The sequence below is a fragment of the Marmota monax genome, unplaced genomic scaffold, assembly GCF_021218885.2.
Source record: "Marmota monax isolate L192 unplaced genomic scaffold, Marmota_monax_Labrador192_F-V1.1 WCK01_AAM20220418_F8-fsc00039, whole genome shotgun sequence".
NCBI classification, from domain to species: Eukaryota; Metazoa; Chordata; class Mammalia; order Rodentia; family Sciuridae; genus Marmota; species Marmota monax.
The window spans coordinates 2,232,485-2,257,726 of NW_026693602.1; the positions used below are offsets into that span (position 1 = coordinate 2,232,485).

Genomic DNA, 25,242 nt, shown 5'->3' on the forward strand with positions numbered 1-25,242 from the left:
GTCAGCTATTTGTCACAGTAAATAAAATACCTGACCATATCAACTTCGAGGAGGACAAGTTGGTTCTGGGCTTATGGCTTCAGAGGTTCAGTCCAGGGTGGACTAGCTCCATTGCTCTGGGCTGGAGATGAGTCAGATCATCATGGCGGAAGGGTGTGGCAGAGAAAAATTGCTCTACTTGGCAGCCAGGAAGCAGAGAGAGCACAACTGAAGCCACAGGGGTGAAATGTAACACCCAAGGCGTGCCCCCAATGATCTACTTCCTCCAGTCACACTCCACCCTGCAATCACCACCCAGAACAATGGTCCTTTCAAATCATTAATCCATCAAATTGATTAATTTGCAGAGGAGGTTACAGACTCTCCTCATCCAACCATTTCACTTCTGCACATTCCTGCTTTGGGAGACACCTCATATCCAAACCATGGCATACTTCTGGGACAAGTGACCTTAGAGTGCCACCAGCAGGAAGGGGCATTCTGTCCCGTTCAGTACTCAGACATGCATGTCATTCCCATACCAGAGACACGGACTCCTCTTTCTTCTTTCCTATTTCTTTCTGCCTTTTGTGCCACTGTTCATGAACAACAGGAGTGGGAGATAACAGAAGAGCAACTCACATCCTCTTTTCATTTGGGGCATTTTCATCCTTTCCTCCTACTTTGGCCCATCACTACCACCCACCTGGTTGCTATAGTCACTGCTATGAGAATGTAACTTGACTGCCATCTCTGGCTTGGTTGTCTGGTCTTGGGGTTGGTAGCTGTGTCATCATGGTACTTCTGTGAGAATTTGGAGCTGGCCTGTGAGTTATGAAGTTCAAGGGTTGTTAGTAACCATGCAACTTAATGAGCATCAGAAAAACAGAGAAAGTTATGAGTTTATGTGGGTAAAGAGAAGGAAGGAGGGAGGAAAGGCAGGAAAAGAGCAGATAGAGCAATGGGGGAAGTCCCAGCTGCATGTCTCTGTTTCTGGTTGTCAACGCCTGGCTTCATTCCTGCTCTTGGGTTCCATGAGACAGTCAAGACCTTTATAATAATTTAATCCTTTTACATAAGTTAGTCGATTTTTAAAATTTCTCATAGCAACTCCCCTTAACTTCCATACATATACACACAGATTATCTAAATAACAAATAAGAAAGTTCAACTCTTGCTTTTAATTTTTTAAAAGCTGGGATGAAGCTGGTCGCAGTGAGGCACACTGGTAATTCCAGGAGCTTGGGAGGCTGAGGCAGGAGGATCGTGAGTTCAAAGGCAGCTTCAGCAAAAGCAAGGTGCTGAGCAACTTGGTGGGACCCTGTCTCTAAATAAAATAGAAAATAGGGCTGGGGATGTGGCTCAGTGGTGGAGTGCCCCTGAATTCAATCCCTGGTACCAACCAACCAACAAACAAAAAAAACCCAAACTGGGATGAAAACAGGAACTTGCTTTACAACATATTGTTAATATAAATGAACAACTGTAGTTAAGAAAATACCTGATGTCACACATGGTGTTATATATTAGGAGATTTTGAATAGTAGAGGATTATAAAGATATAGATACCCACTGTGTCACATCAATCTACATATTTACATGTGACTTTAGAAATATGTAGTGTGAGAGCAGAATGTTGATATTCAATAAATGTAAAATCATATAAAAAAACCTCCAGGAAGAGTGAGTATACAGAAAGAGTGTGAGCTACCTCATTGCAAAGGAGGTGTGACATGAGTCCTGCAGATGTTAGATTGATTTTATTGCTTCAGACAGCAAAGTAACTACTGGGAATCACCTTTGACTTCTGACCATACAGAGATATTTCAAAAGGAAATGAAAAATATTTTGTCCTGCACTGGCAAATGGAGTTACGTTCTGGGGACACAAGTGGCTAGAAGTTCAAGGTTGGTAAAAGTAAAGCCTGAATGAGTTTAATCAACCATAGAAGCATCTGAATCCTCCAGGATGATTCAAGGAACATGCCACTAAATAACTAAAAAAGGTAAATATCAGGCTGATGGATGGAGTTTAAAAATGCCATGTGGCATATACATCTGATAAAGTCCTGGTTTTTTTTATTCTCTCACTTTCTCTTTCCCCCCACCCCCCTTTAAAGTTCTTATATGAACATCACAGGTATGTCACATATTCCTCAATGTCCCTGTAAAAAGTCCTGGTCAGCATGATCTATATCTGGATTTTTGTTATAATGGGGCTTTCTGGGTGTGTCCCTTTAAGTGTTCATTTCCGTCAGTACCTGTACCTATTTTACCTCTGTTCTGAGGAGGAATGCTTTTGTATCTATGGCACTAGTGAAGCAGTCTTCATAAACACAATCTCCATTTAAGGTTAGAGGACTTATATATTAATGACATTTTCAAGTTAGTGGTAAAGCTTTGGCATCCTAATGTTCTGATATTCTTTCAATTCTTCTGTATTTTAAGAGTGGTCTAAAGCTGTTACACAGCGGGAAAGTTGTACCATCTTTTCAGCAGACCTCTATGAACAGGACTTAGCCAGTGCAGGAGGTGGGTGTGTTCAGTCCTATCCCATACAGGAAAACTCTAGCTGCCTGACCCAACCCCCAGTTTTCCAAGATCTGTCTGACAGTTTATCCCTCACCTCTCACTTGTCTCCATTCGCCATGGTGCCAGAGCAGAGCACAGCGGAGCAGAAGTAGTTTGGAGAGAAGGAAAGGTAAGGGCTGCAGGGACCGAGGGAGAAGGGGCCGAGAACATTTCTGGCCCATCCTGTTTATTAATCCATTCTATAACTATTTCTGGAAACTACAGCATGTTGGGCGTTGTCCCAAGCCCTAGAAGCAAAGCGGTGGCAACAAAACAAACCACCCCAAAACCAAAAACCTAAACAACCAAAGTTCCTGCCCTGATTGACAAAGCTTGTAACCTAGTGGCAGGCAAGTGCTCTTGGAGTGAATGGATGCCTAGATTCAGGCAGTGACAGCAGGGGTGACAGCTGGGGGTAGACACAGCTTCCCACGCTGTGAAACTGTTAAGCACTGACTTAACCCAAATTGATTTCACCATCCTGACTTAGGGATTCCAGGCCCTTCGAATGGCGAATGTCACACTTGTGTACAGCACTGAAACTCCATTTTATTTAAAATGTGAATTTAAAGAGCCCAGAGGAGAAAAACTGAGGGTGTCTTTATAGGCTGCTCTAGGCACCTTTACCTTTGAGCAGCTCAGTCAGGGCCTTTCCAAGAGAACCGCCAGGTGGCACCTGTAAGGCGCAGATGGGGAAATCATTTGCCCCACACCCCACAGCCTGGAACCAGCAGGCTGCGTGCTTTCGCCTGTGGGCTTGTTGGCGAGGAAGTGGGGGAGTTTTAGTCTCCTTCCAGACTGCGTGATTACACACCCCATCTTCCTAACACCCCAAACACGCCGAGGGAGGACTTGTCCCCACGCACTCAGGCTGTCTAAGTCGTATCACAAGCTTGTTGGGAGCAAATCGGCCTTAGCCACCCTCTGCAACATGGGGGACTCGCGGATGGTGACTTTGGGTTGCTCTGGACTGGAAACCGAGTCGGTGCCCAAGTCTCCCACGCCAGACCCCCAGCTGGGGCAAGAGGGCTGAGAGGCAGGAGAGAAGCGTCCCAGGGCGGCTGCAGGCAGAAGTCCCCCAAACGTGGGACACTGCTTTACCTTCACCTCACGGCCTGGGGACCGTCAGCGGCCGGGGTCTGGGGCGCCTCCTCCTGCTGATCTTTTTCTCTGTGTTTTCTCCTGCCCCGGACTCAGCGTGGCGTCCCCCATCCCTCCTCATCACCACAGCAGTGATCCCACACGCTAGGCTGGGTGGTTGTCCCCCCGCGCAGAGGGGCTGGGTGCGGGGTGTCAGCACACGCAACCAGCCTGTTTTGGTCATTTCGAGGTGCGCGGCCAGGCCACCAACTCCGCTCCATCTGTAGCTGGAGGCAAGCTGCGCCAGTTGCGAGATCCTAGCTGCTGCCACCGCCTCTATTCTGTCGCTAGTGACATTGGGAGGAGACCGCTTGGAGAGAGCAGAGAAGGAGGAAAAGGGGCAAGGAAGGTGGGGGAGGGGGGAAAGTAGCAATTGTGCCGGGGGGCGTGTGAGCAGCCCGAGAAGCAGCCGCGCTGGTAACAACTTCTCTGGGGCGCGCGCGGCGGGCAGGGGAGCGAGCGCGGAGCGCGGCCCGAGCCCCGGGCAGCGGCGGGAGTCTCGGCAGCGGCGGCCCGCGCCTTGCGCCGCGACGTCTGCTTGTTTCCTCCGGGTTCTCGGCCCCGGGTGCTGAGCTCGGGTCTATAAATAGCAGGTTACAGCTCCTTCTCGGCGCGCACTCGCTCTCACGCGAACGCTGGAAAGTCAGGCTAAAAGTGTCTGCTGCTGCTGCCGCCCCCCGCTCAGCCTCCGGGAGAGGTAATTACCCGCCTCGGATCCCGGGGCTCGGTGGGGGATTTCGCAGGGTGGGGTGGGCGAGGGTGGGCGAGGGTGGGCGATCAGGGAGGCGTTGGAGCGTGTCTGAGAGCGCGGGGGCGCGTCCTGCCTTGGGGAGCCTGTGTGTTTTGCATCAAGTTTCTCAACCCTGCAGCCCAGATCGCCCCTCTAGCCCTGTCGCTTAGTGGGTAGGGGAGGGTGTGCTGCCTGTCTTTGGGTGTTGGGGTACCCCTGTCCCCCGCTTACTGTCTTGTCGAGCTCCCCGGAGCGCAAGCTTGTTCCTACTCACATTCACGGGCTCCCACTCTCCGGGCCCCCTGGGTAACTCTGAACTCTGGCCTCGCTGACCTTCCAAGGCTGCGCCCACCTGCGCGGTCCTTGAGAGAAGCCCTTGTGGCCCAGGGACTTGCCCCTAATCCCAATCACAGGCTGCCGCCCCTCTGCCCCCCGGCCTCAGAACAAGGAGTCCTTAAAGCATTTAAGGGGTGGTGGATGCTGGGGTCCCAGTTGCCTCATTTCCTGATGTTTCCTAAAAAGCCCCTCTCTGTGACCATCTCTAGTCCCACCCCCAGCAACTCCTGAGAGCGTGTCGCCTTTGGGCGACTACCCACGCATCTCTTATCCTACTCCTGAGAGGTCTCACTAAGAGGTTAGCAAGGTGGGACTTGGCTGAAGGGGTGAGGAGTCATTGTTTGGAGCATTGCGCTGTAGACTCCTAAACCTCTTCGCGCCCCTCTGGCAGGGACCAGAGCTAGAGCAAGTCAGGAGCCTGGTTCTTCAATGACTTACAGGTTTGTAGCTGATATTAAGATGAAGATGTAGAGCTACACAAATCTGCGTTTGTCCCTCCCTGCACCTCTGAATTCTCCTCCCTTCGGAGTGGTGGTTTCTGTCCCTGAGGACCCAAGGAAGAGGGACCCAGCAGTTTCTTTTTGGGGACAAGAGGGTTTATCAGGTGAAGATGTGCATATTAGGTTGTTGCTGCTGCACAAAACTTACTGGAAAAACCCAGTGGAGAAGGAGCCAGCAGTTTGTGTTTGGAAACGAGAGGCTTCTTAAGGGTGAGGTTGCACATATTGATTAGGTTGTTTCTGCTTCACAAAACTTACTGGGAAAACCTGGCAGGGTTTTCAGTTACTCTTGTTTCAATGATGCAGACTGGCTCTTTTTGTTTTTTTCCTTCTCCTGAATCAGGTTTCTCCTCTCTCTCTCTTAAATGTTGTTTGAGGTCATTACGTTTGCTGAGGCCAGGTGTTGCATTTTGCCTACCTCCCTCCTCTCAGTATTGTTTATAATGCTGTGGTTCTAAAAGTAAAAACCTAGAAGAGGGTATACATTTTTGTCCCTGTCTCAAGATGAGCAAAAGGAAGCCTTTTAATTACAGTGCACCTACATTTCAAAGACTTTGCTTGTAACAGGAATTTTCTTAATGAGTTCTGGATCAGAAATGGTAGTAACCTGACTCAGTGCTAAAGCAACGCATAAGGTGCTGGGAATCATCAACAGAGCAGTTGGCTGATAGTGTGTAAGAAGTTGAGTAAGGAGAGGACTGAGCAAGTGGGCATTTTCAGCTCCCTTGGTAGACAAGGTAATGTTTAGCTCATGTTCCTTTGCAATGTTCTTCAGTAAAGCATTGATATTAAACCAGTCAGTGATCAATGGCTGTGTGATTAGTACACAGGCATTAAAAATTGAACCTGTTGGACATGTAGCAATTTTAAGTGCTTCTGCAATGGAATGCCTTTTTTTTTTGTCTATTTCTTTCCAAAGTGATTTGGAAGATTGTCCTTGAAAGGTTATGAAATGTGCATGGGAAGAGATGTTAGATGCTTAGTGTTATTGGGAAACATACTTGCTGATTGAAATACTGCTCTGACTTTGGAGGAATATTCTCTTTGATTCGGCAAATCAATATTATTTGGGATACACTAATGACCAGTTAGGATGTGTATAATTATAGCAGCACTTTGTTTCAGACTCTGATATAGTATCAGAACAACCAGATAGATCAAGTTTAGTTTTGTCCTTCCATATGTTTGAAGAATCATGCAAAGTTATAGACAGACAATACTCTTAAAATGTTGGGCTTGAGCATCACTTTAGGGATGCGAATTGACTGACTGACTTCATTTCCTATAAGATTTTTGTCAAAATTCTAAATGACTTTCATAGACTCATCAGTTAAATTTGATTATAAAATAATGCAATTATATTTTAATTTTGTGAAATGGAAAAACCATTAAACTCAGGGAAAGCCAGATATTTTGTTCAAAATTGTGCCGATTGAAAGTTGTTCATCTCTTTTCTGAGACCTTGGAGTATCTTCTAGTTTAAATAAGGTAAATCCCCACATGGGTAACAGAGTTAACTTGCACTACCTTCAGGCAAAATCCAAGAAGGCAAGTCTCTGAGAGACAGAGCAACAACTGCAAACTGATCCTATATCTCTTAGCAACCAAATAGATGTCAGTTTTCAGGTAAGCACTGACATCTGAAAATACAAAGCTAGAAAACTGATGGAATCATAATTAGTGAGATGCTTACTGAATATTTATTACTTTCTTTTTTCACTGTGAGCAGTTCCCAGTAGTACTAATATTAGGTATACAAATACACATTCTGTAATCCATAGGGAATAAATTATCTTTCACATGGGTCTTTTAATAAATAGAAATGCCCTGTTTTAAATAATCTCAAGTTAAATGTTCAGTGGAAAGCTGTATCAGTCTCTTCTGTATGCTATACCTTACTTTCTCCATGTGACCTAGCTCTCTTTCTAAAGCCCCAAGGAATCTGCTCCAAAGGCCATGTTGTTACTGCTTTTTTTTGAATGTTGGATTAGAAATCCCTGATCAGAGAGTTTCTTAGGATATGCTCATAATCATATATACTTTAATACTCAGGCTTAAGAAATGATGCTATTAGGCAAATAATCTCATCTTAAACATTTATTTATAGATAAATCCAAATGGTGATGCTGTGATTTAATTTCCAGTGAAAATTCTATAGTCTGTGATTCTAAAACTTTAGATGCCGTGTGTGTGTGTGTGTGTGTGTGTGTGTGTAGAAATGGCATTAAGATAGGTGGGGAAAAATTAAGGGAACTTTTAGAGTCTCAAACACAATTGTCATTTGAATCAAGTCATGTTACTTCAATCTTTTTTATGCTTTGCAGTCCTACGTAAATTAATAAATGCATTTTAAAAAGTGCTTATGAAGGGGTTGGGATGTGGCTCAGTGCTTGCTTAGCTTGCTTGAGGCCCTGAGTTTGATCACCAGTACCAATAAATAATGTTTATAAAGTTTTAGGTATTATAACCATAATTTATATACATTTGCAACTGAAGCAGGACTCTCCTTAAGGCACAGTTGTATCAACTATCTTCAATTCTGAAATATTCTTGGAGATGATATACATAAGGCCAATGGAATATCAAAGAGCTATAATTTTAGTATTTTTTTGGTCAATTAACTTCAAAATTTTACTGAACATTTGTTATCATGATAGATGTCATCACAACACAAGACAGTATATGTTTACAAACTGAGTTTCTTCAGTTGCAATATCTTGAGTTGCAATCGTTTAGTCAACCATTCCAAGTAGGTTTGCCCATTGTGTATTGGGACCTTAAAATAGCCTCCTGCAGATCTAAGTGAAACAGTAAGGTGGGAAAGCTGATTAAATCTTGAGAAGTTTTCTAAATCATGTGGCTTTGATTGGAATTTCCTTTGGGAATTAATTAATGATTTTAACAGGGGATAGAAATATTTCAGTTCAAGGGAGTTCTATCTGTTCAACAATCCTTCCATTTTTTCATCTATTCATCTAGCCATCTATCTATTTTACCTGTTCTTCTGCTTATGCAAACAAAGCAATACAACAGGCCTACTAGTGAAGTTACCCAATGTTTTTCTCCAATGTTTCCAAGGATAGAAAAGTCTGTGTGATATACAAGCAGCTTTAATTGGCATGCTGATCCTGAATGATTGGAATGACAACTCTAATGAAAAGCACCTTCCAAGTTAAAAATAAAAGTATAATTCTTATTTTTTTTCATGTGTCAGCTATGTATGGTGTATCATTTATTTATAAATTTTAAATACTGTTAAAACAGAACCTAAGATTTTTATGTTTCTCAAAAAGGAGAGAGTTTTTAAAAAGTAACTATGATTTAAAGGGAATCCACTTAGTATTTTTCACTTTGAAAAACATAACAGAAGTGAGTCTTCCACCCATCACTTTAGTTGTTGGGTACAATGCATGAAGTAGATCAGACTCAAGACTACCATTTTAGAATATAGTGAGTCAAATAAAATGTGGCCCCCCGACCATCACCAAGTCATCCACCACAAACTTTTCTTAATACTTTGAAAATGGTTCTCATTTCATTTTCATGGGCCTTTGCTTTTCTTAGACAATGATCAGAGATGAGCTCAACCAAAACACAAAAATTATTCATTGTGGGGAAAATAAAATAGAACCAAGAACCAGTGGCATTTTGAATTGAAGTTATAACCTGTATGGAGCAGAGATTTTAGCTGTGTTCAAGAGACCTTTACACTATCCTTAGTGGTTATTTAATATCCTATGATGCCTGTTTGAACATCTTCGAGTGCCACAGTAGTGAGATAACCACTATTCCATTCAGATCAGCACAAACCATACTCATAATACTTTGCATGGTTGATAAACAGTATAAAAAATTACCTTTAAATTGTTTCTCTTTATTATTAACAAAATCTGGGACTTGTATACTTACTAATCTAAGCAGATCTTTATGAGACAGATGCGATTTTTGTATTATGTGTAATTTCATGTACTCCCTATAGTCTTCTCTTGAAATTCTTGTGAATAAATATGTCTCAAACCTGTTTTGATGAAAATTTTCCTTTAAAATACAGCATTCCCACGTTCCTGAAACTGTTCATTGTGCAGCTGAGGCAAAAGAGACATTGAACACTAGGTGGCAGTGTGCAATGCTTAGAAGCCTTGCTTCTTTTAATCTCAGCATATTCATTTTAAGACTTTTAAACAATTTATATCATGAGTGAGTTAATGAAATTAAAGACAACAGGCACATAAATCCTTAGTAGTATATTTAGAAGATCTATTATTTGTAATACTTTAAAGATTTGATTGTAATATTTAACACACTCTGTTTTTATGAAGGGTCTGCTTATGTGAAGAACTGTTGGAAATTAATGGAATTAAATGTGTGCCAGAATTCTGTTTATGACTGGATAAGAGAGAAAGAAAATTAAATGAACATGATAGGAAAAAAAACATATGGTCATTCAAAAATAGTGTATTAACCATTAATGATTTACATTTTAATCCTAATCTTCTCACAGCACCAGCTGAGCAAGTTCTTTTTTTCTCCCCCCTAGGAGTCAAAGGCTGTAAATATTTTTTCTGTATCTCATTGTCCTTGGATAATTAAAAAGTCTAGATTATTTCACTGATGCTTTAGCAAACCCCTGAATGTCCTCTGTAATAGCGATGGCCCATATTGGATCAGCCATGGATTATTATGACCACTTCTTCGTGGTTCATCTGAATGTAGACATTCCTATCTTTGGCTGGATAATTAAATTATGAGTCTTTGCAGAGTTGATCAATCTATTCCCTCTTCTGTACACTAGTCACTGTCCAGCCATCTGATTGGAACATCTAAAAGAATTGGCATTTCAGCCTTGCCCTCTCAATGTGGCTACTGCAGGAATGGAGACCAAGGGATACACTAGTCAAACTAACTTGGCAAAACTAAGAAGTGCACTACTAAAAAAAAAAAACTCAAAGAAACAAAACAAAACAAAAAAAAACAACCCAAAACTGATGTGTCAAAGCTAACAAGAAGAATAAAAAAAAATTGGAGTTTATGAAGCAAATCATAGAAGTTCCATATATAAGATATCATATTTGTATCTTCTATTTGGGCAATTATAGATAATATATAATATATAACTAATAATATATAATATTATATATTATACAACAATAATATGTAAAATAATGACTACAGTAAAAACACTAGATATTTCACTTCAAAGTCAGAAATATTGGCATTAGATATATTAAATACTTGAATTTCTGAAAAACATGAAAGACATTATAACATTAAGAAACAGATTTCAGTTTTGTTCTGTCATATTTCTTCAATCACTAGAAGTGTGCAGCAGTGTTCTTTGAATTTATCAGATAGGTAGTATATCCTTGATAAGCTAATTAATGAATTAGGCATCTTAGATAAAACAAATGTTGACTGCATATCTTGTTGCCAAGGTCCTTTTATGTAAAATTTCACATTGTGGACATGGCATATGCTTAGAATAAATGAACTTAGTGATACTCTAGTCAAAGCTAAGATTTTACCAGCCATCTTTAAAGTGCAGCATGTACTAATTTATAATTTTACAGTGGTGTAAATTTAAATCACTACCAGAGACTGGCCTTTTAGTGAAGGAGCCCAGTGGGTGGCCAGCAGCCACACTCCTGGGTAACACTGTGTTCTGGTTGACTCATGACATCACTCTGGAGTTATCATTGGTGAGAATGTTGGAAATTTGGAAAGCTGAGAAATTATTTGGTTCTCTCCTTTGAGAATGTCAGGGATCTGTTGAAATATAATTTTTAGATGCTGTAGAATTGATGTTTTGGATGAGTAGAATTCTTTTAAATTTCAAAATTGATAATAACCACTAGGTATATATCTCACTGACATTGTATATATAAGAACAACTCACTAGGTATATATCTCACTGATATTGTATATATAAGAACAACTATAATTCCATTGTAGAGAAAACAAATAGTTTTTTATCCAAAAGATTCATGCCATGTCATGTTTTTCATATATATAAATTATATAGATTCCAAAACATCTGTATAATTTTCTTCATATTTGACACAATTTGCATGAATTTTTAAAAATTTACTGAGTTTTCTTTCTTGGGCTATGTTTCAAAGACTGCCTTCTGATTGATTTATGCATATCCCCTTTCACATTTTATATTTTGGGTGGAAGTAAAAAGTGATACATACATGGAATTGTGTAATGAGAAATAAATGAGCTATTGACTTTTTAATTGATGTCTGGGTTTTTTTTTCTCCTTCTCTTCCTCCTCCCCCCCTCCCCCTCCTCCCCCTCCTCCCCTCCTCCCCCTCCTCCCCCTCCTCCCCCTCCTCCCTCTCCTCCCTCTCCTCCCTCCCACCTCCCCTACCCTTCCCGCCCCCCCCACCCTGTTTGGTTCTAGGTCTATGTTGGAATAAAAGTAATTGAAAGAGAAAAGACTAAAGTGGCAGGAAAAAAATCACTCACTGACAATTTTATTAGTATTTCATATTTCTTGAGTTTCCTATGATTCTTTTATAAAAGTCGAAGATTACAGTATGTTTGTGGTGTGTGTGGTGTGTGTGGGGCGGGCAGAGGGAGACGGGGTGGGGTGGGGAATGAATGCTCTGCTTTTTTTTTTTTAACTTGGAATTCTGTCTTTCAGTTCAGCTTAGATATTGACTGACACCTACGGTTTGCCAGGTACTATGATAGGCTTTGTCCTGATTCATGAATACATAATAAAACTGCTTTCCCCCTGCTTGTAAACATTTTCCTAACTTTTTGAAAGTTGCTATCTCGTACTTAGGCATATGAATCATATTCAGGTGTTGAGCCTTCCCTGTCAGACTTTAAGATTACTGGCAATTATTATTATTATTGCTGTTATCAAACTGTGATGAATATTTTCCTGAATAACTCATTTCTGAGATTTTTTGCATTTTGTTGTTTTCTTTTACTGATTTTTAAGGAGTGATATATGTATAAGTCGTGTACTGCACAGAGGTATGAACGCCTTGAAAGCTTCTTTTATTGCTAAACTGCTTTCCAGAAAGCTTGCACCCACTTTCCCTGTCCCTGGAAATACACACGTCGCACTGCCACCCTCCCCGACATGTAGGGATGTTATTTTTTTAAAGTTTGTTAATTCAGGAGTGGACCCGATGACTGTGATAACAACAAAAGCAAAAGTCACCTGTGCTACTGAGCTCCTGCTGAGGCCACCTGTCAAAGCCACATGTCATGCAAACCCGTGTCTACAATCATGTTTTTTGACTCTTGGCAATGATTCCAAAAAGAGGACAGGGTTAGCACTCCAATTTTAAAGGTTAGAGAACTTATTTTTTGAGAGGTTAAGTGGCTGGCCAAGACCGTACAACTATTAGGCAGTAGAACTGGCTCGTGGATCAAGATGGGTTTTACTTTAAAATCTGGGCTTTAAAGTACCACATCCTTCTACTGTTGTGGTTTGGATGTGAGGTGTCCCCAAGAGCTCACATGTGAGACCATAGGAGAGGATTCAGAGGGGAAAATGGCTGGGTTGTGAGAGCCTTAACCCAATCAGTGAATTAATCCCCTGATGGGATTAACTGGGTAGTGACTAGAGGAGGTGGGGCATTGGGGGTGTGGCTTTGGGGTATATATTTGTATTTGGCAAGTGGAGACCTCTCTCTGCTTCCTTATCATCATGTGAGCGACTTTCCTCTGCCACACTCTTCTGCCATGATGTTCAGCCTCACCTTGAGCCTGGAGGAATGGGAGTCAGCTGTACGTGGACTAAGACTTCTGAAACCTTGAGCCCTCAAATAAACTTTTCCTCCTCTGCAATTGTTCTGCTCTGGTCCTTGAGTCACAGCAGCGAAAAAGCTGACTAAAACATCTATAGTTCTTTGCTTGAGAGTGAAGATTTTGAAATGCTTATTCAGTGGCAATTCATATTTAATGGTGATTAATATCTCTAGCCTATTGGTATATTAAAACCTTGGTTGTCCTTTCATCAGTTTTCAAGTGTCTTTTGTATATTCAGGATAGGGACCCCGGTCATTTGCATCACCTAATATTTTCGGCATACAAGTTAAAAATATGTATGTGGTTAAATTGAATGTTGTATTTCTTCCACTGGGATTTTTTTTTTTTTTTGTGTGTGTGTGTAGAAAATACTTTCTCTCTCACAACAAGTTAAAATATATCTAAATTGCATCCACCTTAAAAGATCTACATCTAATTCTTTAATGTGTTTTCCTTTCCAGTCCATCCAGCATTTCTTGGTGGATAAGGATTAAAATGACATTCCTCCTAAAAATAATTGAGCATTTTTCAAAAGTGGTTTTCAAATAGCCTATCCATTTCCCACTGAGTTGTGGGAGATAGCTCCTACCACATCACATCATACCTTATTCTAGGTGTACACACCTGCAAACACACCTACTCTTGTATTAAGTGCATTTCTGGTTCTGGTATATTTATTTCATCCCAGTCTTCTGTCAGTTGTTTTATTAATATCACACAGGTTTAAGCGTCATTGCTATTTCCTTGACATCTGGTAGATTTATATCCTGTTCTTGTTAATTTTCTCTGTATATAGTATGTGTGCATGGATATGTATGTGTGTGCTTGCATGTGGGTTTTGAAGACATTCTCGGTGATGTTTGTTCCACACTCATTTTAGAGTAATTTTGTAAATCAACTCCCAAGTGATTTTAGATTTTAATTGAAACCTCACCAATTGAATAAATGGAATTGAGGAGAACTGGCAACTTTAAAAGATTGTCTTTTTGTCCAGAGCCTGGTCTAGGAAAGGTTTGGTTTTGGAGAGATTTCATGTTGTATACAAGTATTAATGCTAGACATCAGTCATTTTCCCCCAACGTTTACCTTTGATTCTCCCTTCAAACCAATGAAGGAATTATGTGCACAGCGTATGCTCCATGGTCTACCATGGCATCACTCAATGTCTGAGGTTCTTTGGGAAAGATACATAGAGCCCGAACACTTCTCTTTCCCATTACTAGTTTACGACCTTGCTCTCAGCATTTGTTTTAAACTATTTTACTTTAACCTAAGAAGTTAATTTAATATAAATATTTAAACCATCAGTATGAATAATAGTTTAATTTCCTAAACACATTACTAATGAGGTGTCATAACATTGTCCAAAAATATGTATTACCTTTGATACCAACAAAATAAAATGCAGCAAGCATTGGTTGGTGTGAGGTTTTGTTTCTTGTTGCAAATCTAACAAAATCACCTCTAAGATGATCGATTTTGGCCTGTTGCCATAGAGTGGCTAGGTTGGGCATCTAGCCTGAAGCTCTTGCTTATTTATGTGGGTCTGTACTCCAGAGATTTTTTTTAAAAATGAAAATAGTCCAAAATGTTTTCATGTATGTGAGTTGTTTATGTCTTTCTTAAATGCTACATAACCATCTATTCCAGCTCTCTTCTTTTGACCTTGATGTATGAAACAATTTGTTTATTAGAATCACAGGAGAGAAAGGTTTGCCTTTATTTACACAAGTCTGCCTGATTTTCTTGTAGCTTAGATGTCTTTATTTCAGGCTAGTCACACAGCATCAGGTACATTTGGTGGTGCTTATCTCAGGCCATGGTGCATAGATAAGTATCAGGAGGAGGGGTGGTCCTGCCTTCTCTTCTACATTCCTCCGACACCAGGGCAGAACTTCTGTGGGGCTGGGAATTGTGAGTGTAAGTCATGGGTGAGCTATGAGCCTTGGGGCTGTGGAAGAGCCATGCTTTCCTCCCTGCCTAAAACTGCAAAGGTTTCCACTAAGGTGGGCCACCCCATCAGAGTCTACAGACATCCACTTTCCATTTCATAGGTAGATAATGGAACTCAATGACAAATGAAAACAAGTGAAAAGCTTATAATTTGCCTCTGATAAGGTTTTCTAATTTCCATCCTTAGGTTGATATGTGGCTTTTTGGTTGAATGCTCGAAGCCACAGTACTAGCAGTGATAAAAATCCTTTTACAGCCTCCAGGGAATTTTTTTCCCTACTTGTTTAAATTTCCCTGTCAGAATCTCTTGGTGATTTGTTGCTGAGAAAGAGTGCACAAGAGAGGAACAGTGACCAGTGTCCATGCTGCAGAGCAAAGAAATTGCAAGTGGTTTTCTAAATCACACAACATCCTACTTGGGACTCATATTCAAATATGCGTTTCGATAGCTTTTTGCTTCTAGCACACTGGTTCATATAAACACTGATTCTAAGAAAAATTACAAATTCTTGTTGCAAGGACAGTCTTAGTTGGGGAAGTTACCTTCAAGGAGTTCTAGTTTATTTTCATATTCCATTTTGGAATGACCCATCATCTTCTTAAAAAATTTGTAAAATTTGTTCTTTTTAGATATATAGGACAGTAGACTGACTGTGTTTCGACATATCATACAGACATAGGGGACGACTCATCCTAATTGGGTTCCCGTTCTTGTGGATGTATGTGGTGTGGAGTTTCCCTGGTCATATATTCATATATGAACATGGGAAAGTGGTGTCCGATTCATTCTCCTCTCTTTCCTATTCCCATCCCCATTCCTTTCCTTCTCTTTTGTCTAAACCAGGCAATTTATCACCATCTTCTTAGCACTGAGAAGTTCTGGTGCTAAAACCAGGAGGGACCTAGGCAAATGGGAAGGCTGGTCACCTTATCTCCACAAACATGTTTGAAGAGTAAAGGGAAAGTAATAGGTAGCAGTTTTCAAATAATCTCTTATAGTCCATATAATGGAGAGAGTTTTTTGGTTTATGAAAGCTTACTTGAACATTGCCCGAATAGTAAATCACCCCAGAGATTTTACAAAATCTGGGCTCACTGTCCTTTGCTGGCAGAAACTGGATATTTTTTATTTATGTACTTATTTATTCATAATTTATTCCCTTATATTTTTAAAAGTAATTTTGAGCTGACTTACAGGAAAATCTGAAAGATACCAAGTTTTTAATGGCTCAAGAATAATATAAAAGATTTGGGAGCTCTGCTAAAAGGAGCATGCCTTTAAAATTAAAATTGATAATGTGAATATTAGTCAGCATGATGTATGATTCTCTAGGTATAAAAATATGTTGGGACAATTAAAATCACTACCTAGATTCCCATGATTTTTTGATAAAAAGGTAGCAATTATCTGAGCCATTATTTGTGTGAGTGAGCTATTGATATAGAAGAACCCTGGACCAATCTAAACTTTCATTCAAGTTTTCTTTTACATACATGTTTTTGATTCTGGCTCCACACATTCTAGCATTAGATATAATCAACTTGCATATAATTAACTTGTTGCATTTATTAAAATGATCTGGACTGAGTCTTTGTTCTTCCGAATCTGCAGTCTAGTGATTTTGGCAGAGTCATTGTATTTTACCCACAGTTATGTGTTAGTCAGTTTTCACTACTGCAATGAAATTCATGAGATAATAACTTAAGAAGAGGGAAGGTTTATTTTGGCTTATAGCTTTTGAGGTTCCAGTCCATGATCAGTTGGCACCATTGTTTTTGGCCTCTGGCAAGGCAATGACTGTTATGGGGTTGCATCATGGAAGAAGCTGCTCACTTCATGGCATCTGGGAAGCAAGGTGAAGAAGAGGCTAGCATCCACAATCCCCTGAGAGGACGCTCACCCAGTGAACTAAAACTTCCACCTCTTACATTTCACAGCCTCCCAGTAGCACCAAGCTGAGGACCAGGACTTTAACACATAGGTTTTGGGAGACATTCAAGATCCAAGCTATAGTGTTTTTTTTCCATCTATTAAGTAGAGATCCTAACTAACTGTATCACAAATTCGTAGTGAGAATTAAGTGAGATTATATGTAAAAAATGATATAAAAGATACCTATAAAGTACAATATTAATAATATTGACATCTGCTAATATTATTCTGTTATGTTCTATATTCAGAATAATCATTTAGAGCTTAATTACAAATTTAAATGTATCCAAGAAAACTATATTGATTCATCTTTGCTGAAGGTAGATGGCAGAGTATTTTTAATAGATATTTATATTCTGTAAGTCAAAATTTTGAATTACAAATATAATCAATTGGTTCAACATGTATAATAAATAAGATGGTTACAAGTTTTGTAGCATCCAAACAGAGCTTCTAGAAAAGATTATGAAAACATTAAAATGTTTTTAAAAACTGAATTTAAAAACTGAATCTAGACTGTTTTAGGCAGAGCAAGAGTACCAAACTTTTTTTAAAAAATTGACAAAGCAGACCTATTCTTGTCACAATCTCTACTCCTCCCTATTGTCTTACACCTCACCCATGTCACTTGTGCTGGTTTTTTGCTTGGCACTTACAGGCATTTGACTTGAGTCTTCTAAACCAGAAAGTAAACCGAGTGAGTGACATATTCCTCCAGCATCTTCTGTGTATGTTATTACGTAAAACAAAGTTCCAGTAAAAGGTACACAACTTAGTGTTATGTTTTCTGGCAGTGATTTTGCCTGAATATATTCCGTGGCTACTTAAGGCCTATCACTTGCTTAAAACCAAGTGATAGGTTTGGCATTCTTTTGTGAAACGTAAGAACTTAATAAAGATTATCATTCACCTATTTAGTCATTTTCTAATTAAAAATTGAGGAGGCTCCAGGGGATTTCAGGTGAAACCAAGAGAATGTTTTTCAAAAAAGAATTCAGAGTCCACTCTAATGGATTTTAATATATAGACTCCTTATGCATAAGCTGGTTCATGGACACCCACCTGGCAAAGGAGTTATGGGGATTAAATAAAATAAAGGATGTAAGGCACAGTGTCAGACCATAAGTCTTTGATGAATCATAATTCTCTAAACTACTTTCTTTTCTTTTCTAAGCCACTATATTTCTGTGATTAATATTTTTATTATATGAGTGGATGAGGAATTGAGATTAAAGAGTTATCTGATGTAGTATTTTCTAAACTTTGGCAGTAGAGTTTGAAATGAATTCCTGTTACATAAAGTAAATATAAAATATCAGTATAAATGCAGTAAGTACACATTTTTAAAGTATGCTACGGAGAAAGTCAACTAATAGGAATAAGGAGATTCCCTGGCTGAAAATGAGCTTGTAAAATCTGTCTTCTAGATAATAGTTATGGAATTATTTAGTTTCTTTCTTGATATCTTTAATTTATTTATTTTTAGTTTATTTGGTATTTTTATTTTGAGTCTTTGTTTTTTATGTTTTCCTTCTCTACATTGCAGACTCTTTGAGGAAGTGTAGGGTATTCAGTTAATCTTTGGGCTCAACGCCTGGAAGAATGGATGGCATATAGTAGGTCTCAATAAATTTACTTTTCTTTGATAAATAAATAAACGGTAGGGTAATTTTTTTTTTATTTTTTATTTTTGTAGTTGTAGATGGACAGCATGCCTTTATTTTATTTGTTTATTTTTATGTGATGCTGAGGATACAATCCAGTGCCTCACATGTACAAGGCATGTGCTCTGCCACTGTAGGTTTTTTTTTTTTAAATTAAATCATGTATAAGTTTATTGAGAAATAATTCCAATGCCATTTAAAATTATTCTGAATCATACACAATTTTGAGCTTGCTAATACACTTTACAAATCTGGCATAATATTAACACTAAAGTTATATAATAATATTAGGAAAAGAAAAGTAACAGCCCAGTTTCTCTTACAAACATATATGCAAAATTCTTAATAAAAAAATTAGAAAATAAAACTTGACAGTGTATCACAATGACCTGATATATATACATTGCCAAGATGCAAAGATGGTCTCATGTCAAGACTCCTTTCAACACCATAATCCATTACAACAGTATAGCAATGGCTTAAAATCATATTAATAGATGCTGAAAAGGCATTTGTTTAAATTCAGCAGTCATTCCTAACAAAACCTTAATAAATAATAGGAATAGGAGGAAATCACCTGAATACAATAAATGCTACTTATCCAAAACCAAGAACAAACAGCACTGGAGACTCCATTTTAGAACAATGTATCAGAATTTAGTAATATGCCTGTATTCGCAATTCTCATTTAAGAAATGTATGGCCCTCTACTAGAATTAATAAGAATTAGAACTGGAAAAAATTATATGTATATATATGTAGACATACATATATTTATACACACACATATAGGTATAGTTGTACAAAGAACTTAAATATTTTAAATAAATGTAATAAGAAAGTTTTAGGATCTGTAGGAAGAGAATGATAAAATCTTATCAAAGGGCTACATCGTTAGCTAAGAAAACAGAAATGCATACCCAGTTCTTGAATGAGAAATCTTAAAATTACAAATATATCAATTCTGTGTAAATTGTTATACATATTTAATGAAACCAGGAACAGGACTAAGTTTTTTTTTTTTTTTAACCTTAAAAAAATCATTGTGGTTTTTAGGGTCGGTTAGTAGGTAAAGGCATTAGAGCTTGAAAATGATAGTTTCCTGATATAATAAAAATAAATGACCTAAAAATGATGCATTTTGATAACACTCTAGAAGAATTTTGATCTATTAGTGAAGCTCTTGCTATATATACCAGAAGAGAATCTGATATTCAAATGTTGGTCAGGTATTTGTGCAGAGGTATATTCCTTCACATATGTGGGTTTGTAGAAGTTACGGTGAAGGAAAATTGGTAAGGAGCCTGCATTTGTGGAGGGCCTGCCAGGTATCAGGCACATGGCCTTGAACATGGTCTACCTTTATGGAGGAAATTGTTGCATTAGCATTCGAGCTTCTTGAAATTGGGTCAGTGAAATATTTATCACTTTTTTTGGCACATAGATGATAGAAGACAATCGCAAACTTGTAAGTAGTGGTGTGGTTAGCTTTTGTCATTTTGGGGAAGAGCAATTTGTAGAATTGCTTATCACTGTCATCCATGAGAAGAAGGTTGAGGTAAATGGTTAAATAAAGGTATTTTCATTGGAACTCGCCCATCTGTACTGTTTTGAAGAAAATAATAATAGCTAATGTTTATTTGACAAAACTGAGGTCTTTATTCAAGTCATCTTTTATTTCTCCAGTTGTGTGAGGTAGGTACTGATTATTCCCCCATTTTACAGGTGAGAATTGTGGGACAGCATGGCCCTATAGCATGCTCTAGCTACAGATTCAGGAAGAGGTGAATCCAGGCTCCTGAGCAAATGCTTTAGGCATCCATGTCTCAGGTCCTTAGAATACTGTGGTAGTCTGTCTCTTAGAATATCAGTAGCAAAAGTTGAGAGGGAGTCACGGTCTTCTTGCTGTTTCAAAGTTGAGTGTTCTTCATTGAGCTTCTATTGGTGGGAAGGAAATAATTGCCCCTTGGGAGTGGCTTGCAGCCAAGACTGCAGAGACGAGGAGCCCTTTCCCTAGTGTAGCCATGAAGGACCAAAGAGATTGACTGTTCTAGGCCAGGATGGAGTCTGGCTAAAAATAATGTAAATATCTAGAGGATCCCTTTATTTGCCATTTGCCTCTTCTTTAAGTTGGGGAAAAATGGTTATTTAGCTCTGACTAGACCCATCTGTTGAATATATACATAATAGTCTGAGGATCCAGTGATGATTATGAGCATAAAATCGTCCAGCAGATGAAAACCTTTAATCATGCACTTTGAACATTCCAGCCAATTTTTTTTTTTATGGCCTAAAAGCATCCATAGTTGGAAGGAAACATCTGCTGTGTTGTTCATAAGAGCTTTGGAATCCAATATGCTTCATTTACACAGTCATTTCATGTGCATTGGGCACACTTAAAAATGTTGCTTGTTGCTGAATTTTCTATTCGGAACATTCCACGTAAGTAGAAATAAACATTAACCTCTGTAAAATCCACCAGCTCAAGCAGTCTATAGAAGCTGGTAACTAATGTGGAAAAACCACTGTACGTGGTGGACTGTTTTTCATATGTCTTGAGCACAAGATATATGTTTTATTTTTAAGAAGAATCTGTTTACACCGTATGGCACCAATGCTGCTTAAGTTTATTTGTACCACAGCTACTTATAGCACAGACATGATGAGAATTCATCTATGCTGTAAGAACATTTATTTGGAAAAAAATGAGCACACCTTGGGTGACAAGTCTCCATGAAGATAAGCAGGGATTCCGTCTCAGTCTGTGAAGGAGCCTCCATCTCTTAATGGAAGAGGAGCACAACTAGCTTTGCGAGATCATGGGAAGTTTGTTCTCTGATCTTTCTGATGAGGTTCATTTGCCGATCCCTCGACACAGAAGCTTAATCATGGGAAGAGGAAGAAATTCTTTTTGGGAAAACATAAGAGGAATGTGTGCTCTTAGCCTGATCATAATTCATTGACTGCACAAGGAGATCCGTACGTATGTGTTCTTTAAATTAATGGCTATGGAGGAAACTTTCTTCACCCTTGTGGATCCTTGGAGAAGACATTTGCAGAGAAATTCCTGGAGCTGCTCCCCTGTGGGGAGATTAATGGTTTAATATGTGGAATCAGACAACTCACAATTTCTTTGCTCAATGGCACTCTGAGCTGCACAGTCTTACTGCTTTATTTCTCCCTTATAGCTTGTCTTTCTGGAAACTTCTTTAGGGGCAAATGGAGCCTCTAATGCAAAGCCACCTCTGCCCTAGACTTCTTGAGGACTCTGATCACTATGGGGAATCACCAAGTAATGTGACTTTGATATGATGGAATAAATATGTAAAAATATTGAGATTTTCTATTCATCTACCTTTTTAAAAAATATTTATTTTTTAGTTGCAGTCGGACACAATACCTTTATTTATTTATTTGTTTGTTTATTTATTTATTTTTATGTGGTGCTGAGGATCCAACCCAGGGCCTTGCACGTGCTAAGTGAGCACTCTACCGCTGAGCCACAACCCCAGCCCTCATCTACTTTTTTGAATTGACTGAGTGATTTATCAGCATAAGAGTAGGGGACCGGAAAATGGTGTGTGTCGGAGGACTGTATTCTTGGGCCCTCTCACCTCTTTCTTCCCAGGGAAAGTAGATAAAAGTGATCCCTTTAATGACTCGCCTCCCAGTGATGCACTCATGCATCTTGCCACCTCTTCCTTTCTGCACATCTGCACTAATCAGATGACCATTATTCCACTAATCTGATGGCCGTTATTCTTTGCCTCCTATGTTTTCCCTTCTTCTCTGCCTCCTTCCTCTGATGGTGACTATATTCAAGATTTTCACACATCAGAAAGACTAGAACCCCTTTCCACCCCACATTCCTCTCTAGCTACTCTCTCTCTCTTCCTGGGAGAGCCATGCATCTTGTCGAAGATGGCCATTTTATTGTAGTCTGAATTTGGCTTCCACTTTAAAAAAGACTGCTTTTGTTAAGGTCACTATAAAATATTTTGTTACATTTCACAGGTATTTCTCTTTATTTATTTATTTTGGGTCCCAGGGATTGAACTTGGGGATACTCCACCCCTGAGCCACATTCCCAGCCCTATTTTGTATTTTATTTAAAGATGAGGGTCTCACTGAGCTGCTTAGTGCCTTGCTTTTGCTGAGGCTGGCTTTGAACTCTCAATCCTCCTGCTTCAGCCTTCTAAGCTGCTGGGATTACAAGCGTGCGTCACCACCCCTGGCCTTCTCTGTCTTTATTTACTTGATCTCCTGGCAATGATGGATCATGTGAACTATTCCTTTAAAAAAATTCTCCCTTTGTTTTTTTTTTTTTTGATACTGAATTTTCCTTTTCTTACTTTTATATTCAAAAATCAAATTTATCTTGCAGATGCAGACATACTGTGCAAGTAAAATAAATAAACATGCCCAACTATATTTCTCTGTGTGATTTTAATTGCATTAAATCATTAGATCAATTTGGGTAGCTTTGACCCCTGACATTGTTGATTGTAATCTTTGTATCCATTATGTAATGTATCTCTGTCTTCCATAGTGTTTTTCAACACAGTTCAAACATTTGCCTTGTTAAGATCCTCTATATAGCATGCTAGATTTACAGACATCTCATTTTTATTATAGTTATTTAAAATGGCATCTCTTTTAAGGTTATGTTTCGTTTATGGCATATATAAATATTATTGGCTTTTTTGTGTTAATCTTAATGCCAGCTACTTTGCAAAATTATCCTCATATTTTTATAACTTTGTTGTTTTCTAAATATAATATTTATTGTAACAGCAGTCTCTTGCTAGTTGAATAATGCTCTTGGTTTCTGTTTACCTTAAGCTGCTTTATGCAGAACTTGCTGTTGAATGACGGTATCACACAATTCCAACTTGACAGTTTTTCTCTCAGCACTTTGAAGATATCACTCCTCGGGTTTCTGGCTTCTATTGTTATCATCGCTGTCAGTCTAATTGCCGTTTCTTGGTAGGTTCTTTTTTTTTCTGGTTTTGAGAAAGGCCAACCACAAAGAAGAGGGCAGACTCAGAAATAGCAGCAAGAGCCCTGTAAGTGGGGGAGAGGTCATTGGAGACCAGAAGGAGGTGGGGTGTGCAGAGTGGGCCACCTTGAAAGGAGCAGTGACCTTCTGTCAAGAGGCACACCAGCCCTGAGGACCTCACAAGGAAGGATTCAGTCCCCCTCCGTGCTCTGATCTCCTGCCTGTGCTCCACATTGGCCAAATCCCACTGGAAGCCAGGCTCCATGAAGGTCAGTTTTTGGGGGGCCGAGAGCCTGGTAGGTGAAAAGAATGGATCTGGAAGTTAAAGCAAAAAATATCTATTTTTATTTTCGGATCTGTCTAGTAATTTTTGTTACTTCTTGCCTCTTTCTCAATTGTCGGTTTCCCTCTCTCATTTCTTTAGGCATTTCATACATCATTATTCATCACGTGTCTTGTCGGGTCTGGTATTTATATTTTCGGGTTGTTTCTATCCTCTCTTGCTCACAGTGGCTTGTTTTCTTGAGTTCATGCTCATTTTTCAATGTGAGCACGTTTTTGCATAAAACTAACGTGCACCATTCAACTCCGGCAACTTGAGTTGAGGATCTTTTCCTTCAAGGAGGTCTTGCCTTTGTTTCTGTGAGACATCATGGACCTCCCCCCACCCTTTTTGTAGGAGCCACGTCACTTAGATCCCAAATTCTTGTGAAAGAATAATTATATATACACGGTATTTTTTGAAGAGGCTGTCAATGGTTTTGTTCCTGTTCACAGCTCTGATGGAGATAAACAGATTTTCTCATCTGTACCTTCTTGAAGGGAGGAAGTCTTCTAGCCCACCCTTCATAACTGCTACTTCCCTTTTGAGTATGGTAGTTCTAGGCAAGGCTCAGATCATCCATGGCCTTCAAGTTGATCCTCCAGTGCCTTGACTTTGAGTTCTCCAAGATCTAGATTCCTGGTTTTTGACATTTGTCCTATCCTTTCTTGATGTGCAGTTCATTTTAATTTACCATTGAAGGATTTTAATTTCTTCAAAACTGAGCCTTGTATATGGTAGGCAGTCTATCTGAAAATGAGATGAAAGAGATCCTGCTTATTCACTTCTGTTTGTGCCTTATCATCCGTCTCATTTCCCTGATGATTCTTTCAGTTTGGGATTCTTGAAAGTTCTGTCCAGTTTCCTCTTCCTATATCACCTTATCTACATCAATCCATATGACTCTAATTCACAGCCTGCTGTAATCTCTGTGTGCGCAGGGATTGGGTTGTTATTCAACCAGGATCTCCCTCGTGTGTAGCATAAAGTCTGGCACATCGCAGGAGTCCAGTTTGAGTGAGTGACTGGGAGGACCATCGTGTGTCTGAAGAGAGAATGATTAGCTTGTTGCACTATGGGCAGGCGACGGCATTATAATGAATAAATGCTCTCATCTTACTTCAGTTTTCTGATGTTTGCACTTCTCTTTGGGAAATGTATTTTTGGCTTTGTCTCTACCTTCCTGCTGTAGAAAATGTTAAGTATTTTTACCTTTTCCTTTAAATACATACATCTGTACATGAGCTTGTAGAATTCTCAGTAGCTTCAGTCAGTGCTGGGATTTTTTTTCCTCTCTGCTGAGGGGAATATTATTATATTATGATTTCCTTTGGTGAATGGTAATA

At 39.3% G+C, this 25,242-nt stretch overlaps 1 protein-coding gene across 4 annotated transcripts in view; it reads left to right on the forward strand.

The window, feature by feature from the left end:
- Window positions 1-4,250: 4,250 nt before the first annotated feature.
- Window positions 4,251-25,242, forward strand: part of Inpp4b (inositol polyphosphate-4-phosphatase type II B) — a 799,925-nt gene continuing 778,933 nt past the window's right edge. For 2 of the 4 annotated variants that reach the window (XM_046459556.2, XM_046459553.2), the window contains exon 1: window positions 4,251-4,386. The gene's annotated coding sequence lies outside the window, so the exon portion shown is untranslated. The remainder of the gene's footprint in view (window positions 4,387-25,242) is intronic. The other 2 variants (XM_046459554.2, XM_058584051.1) reach the window with 2 other exon arrangements.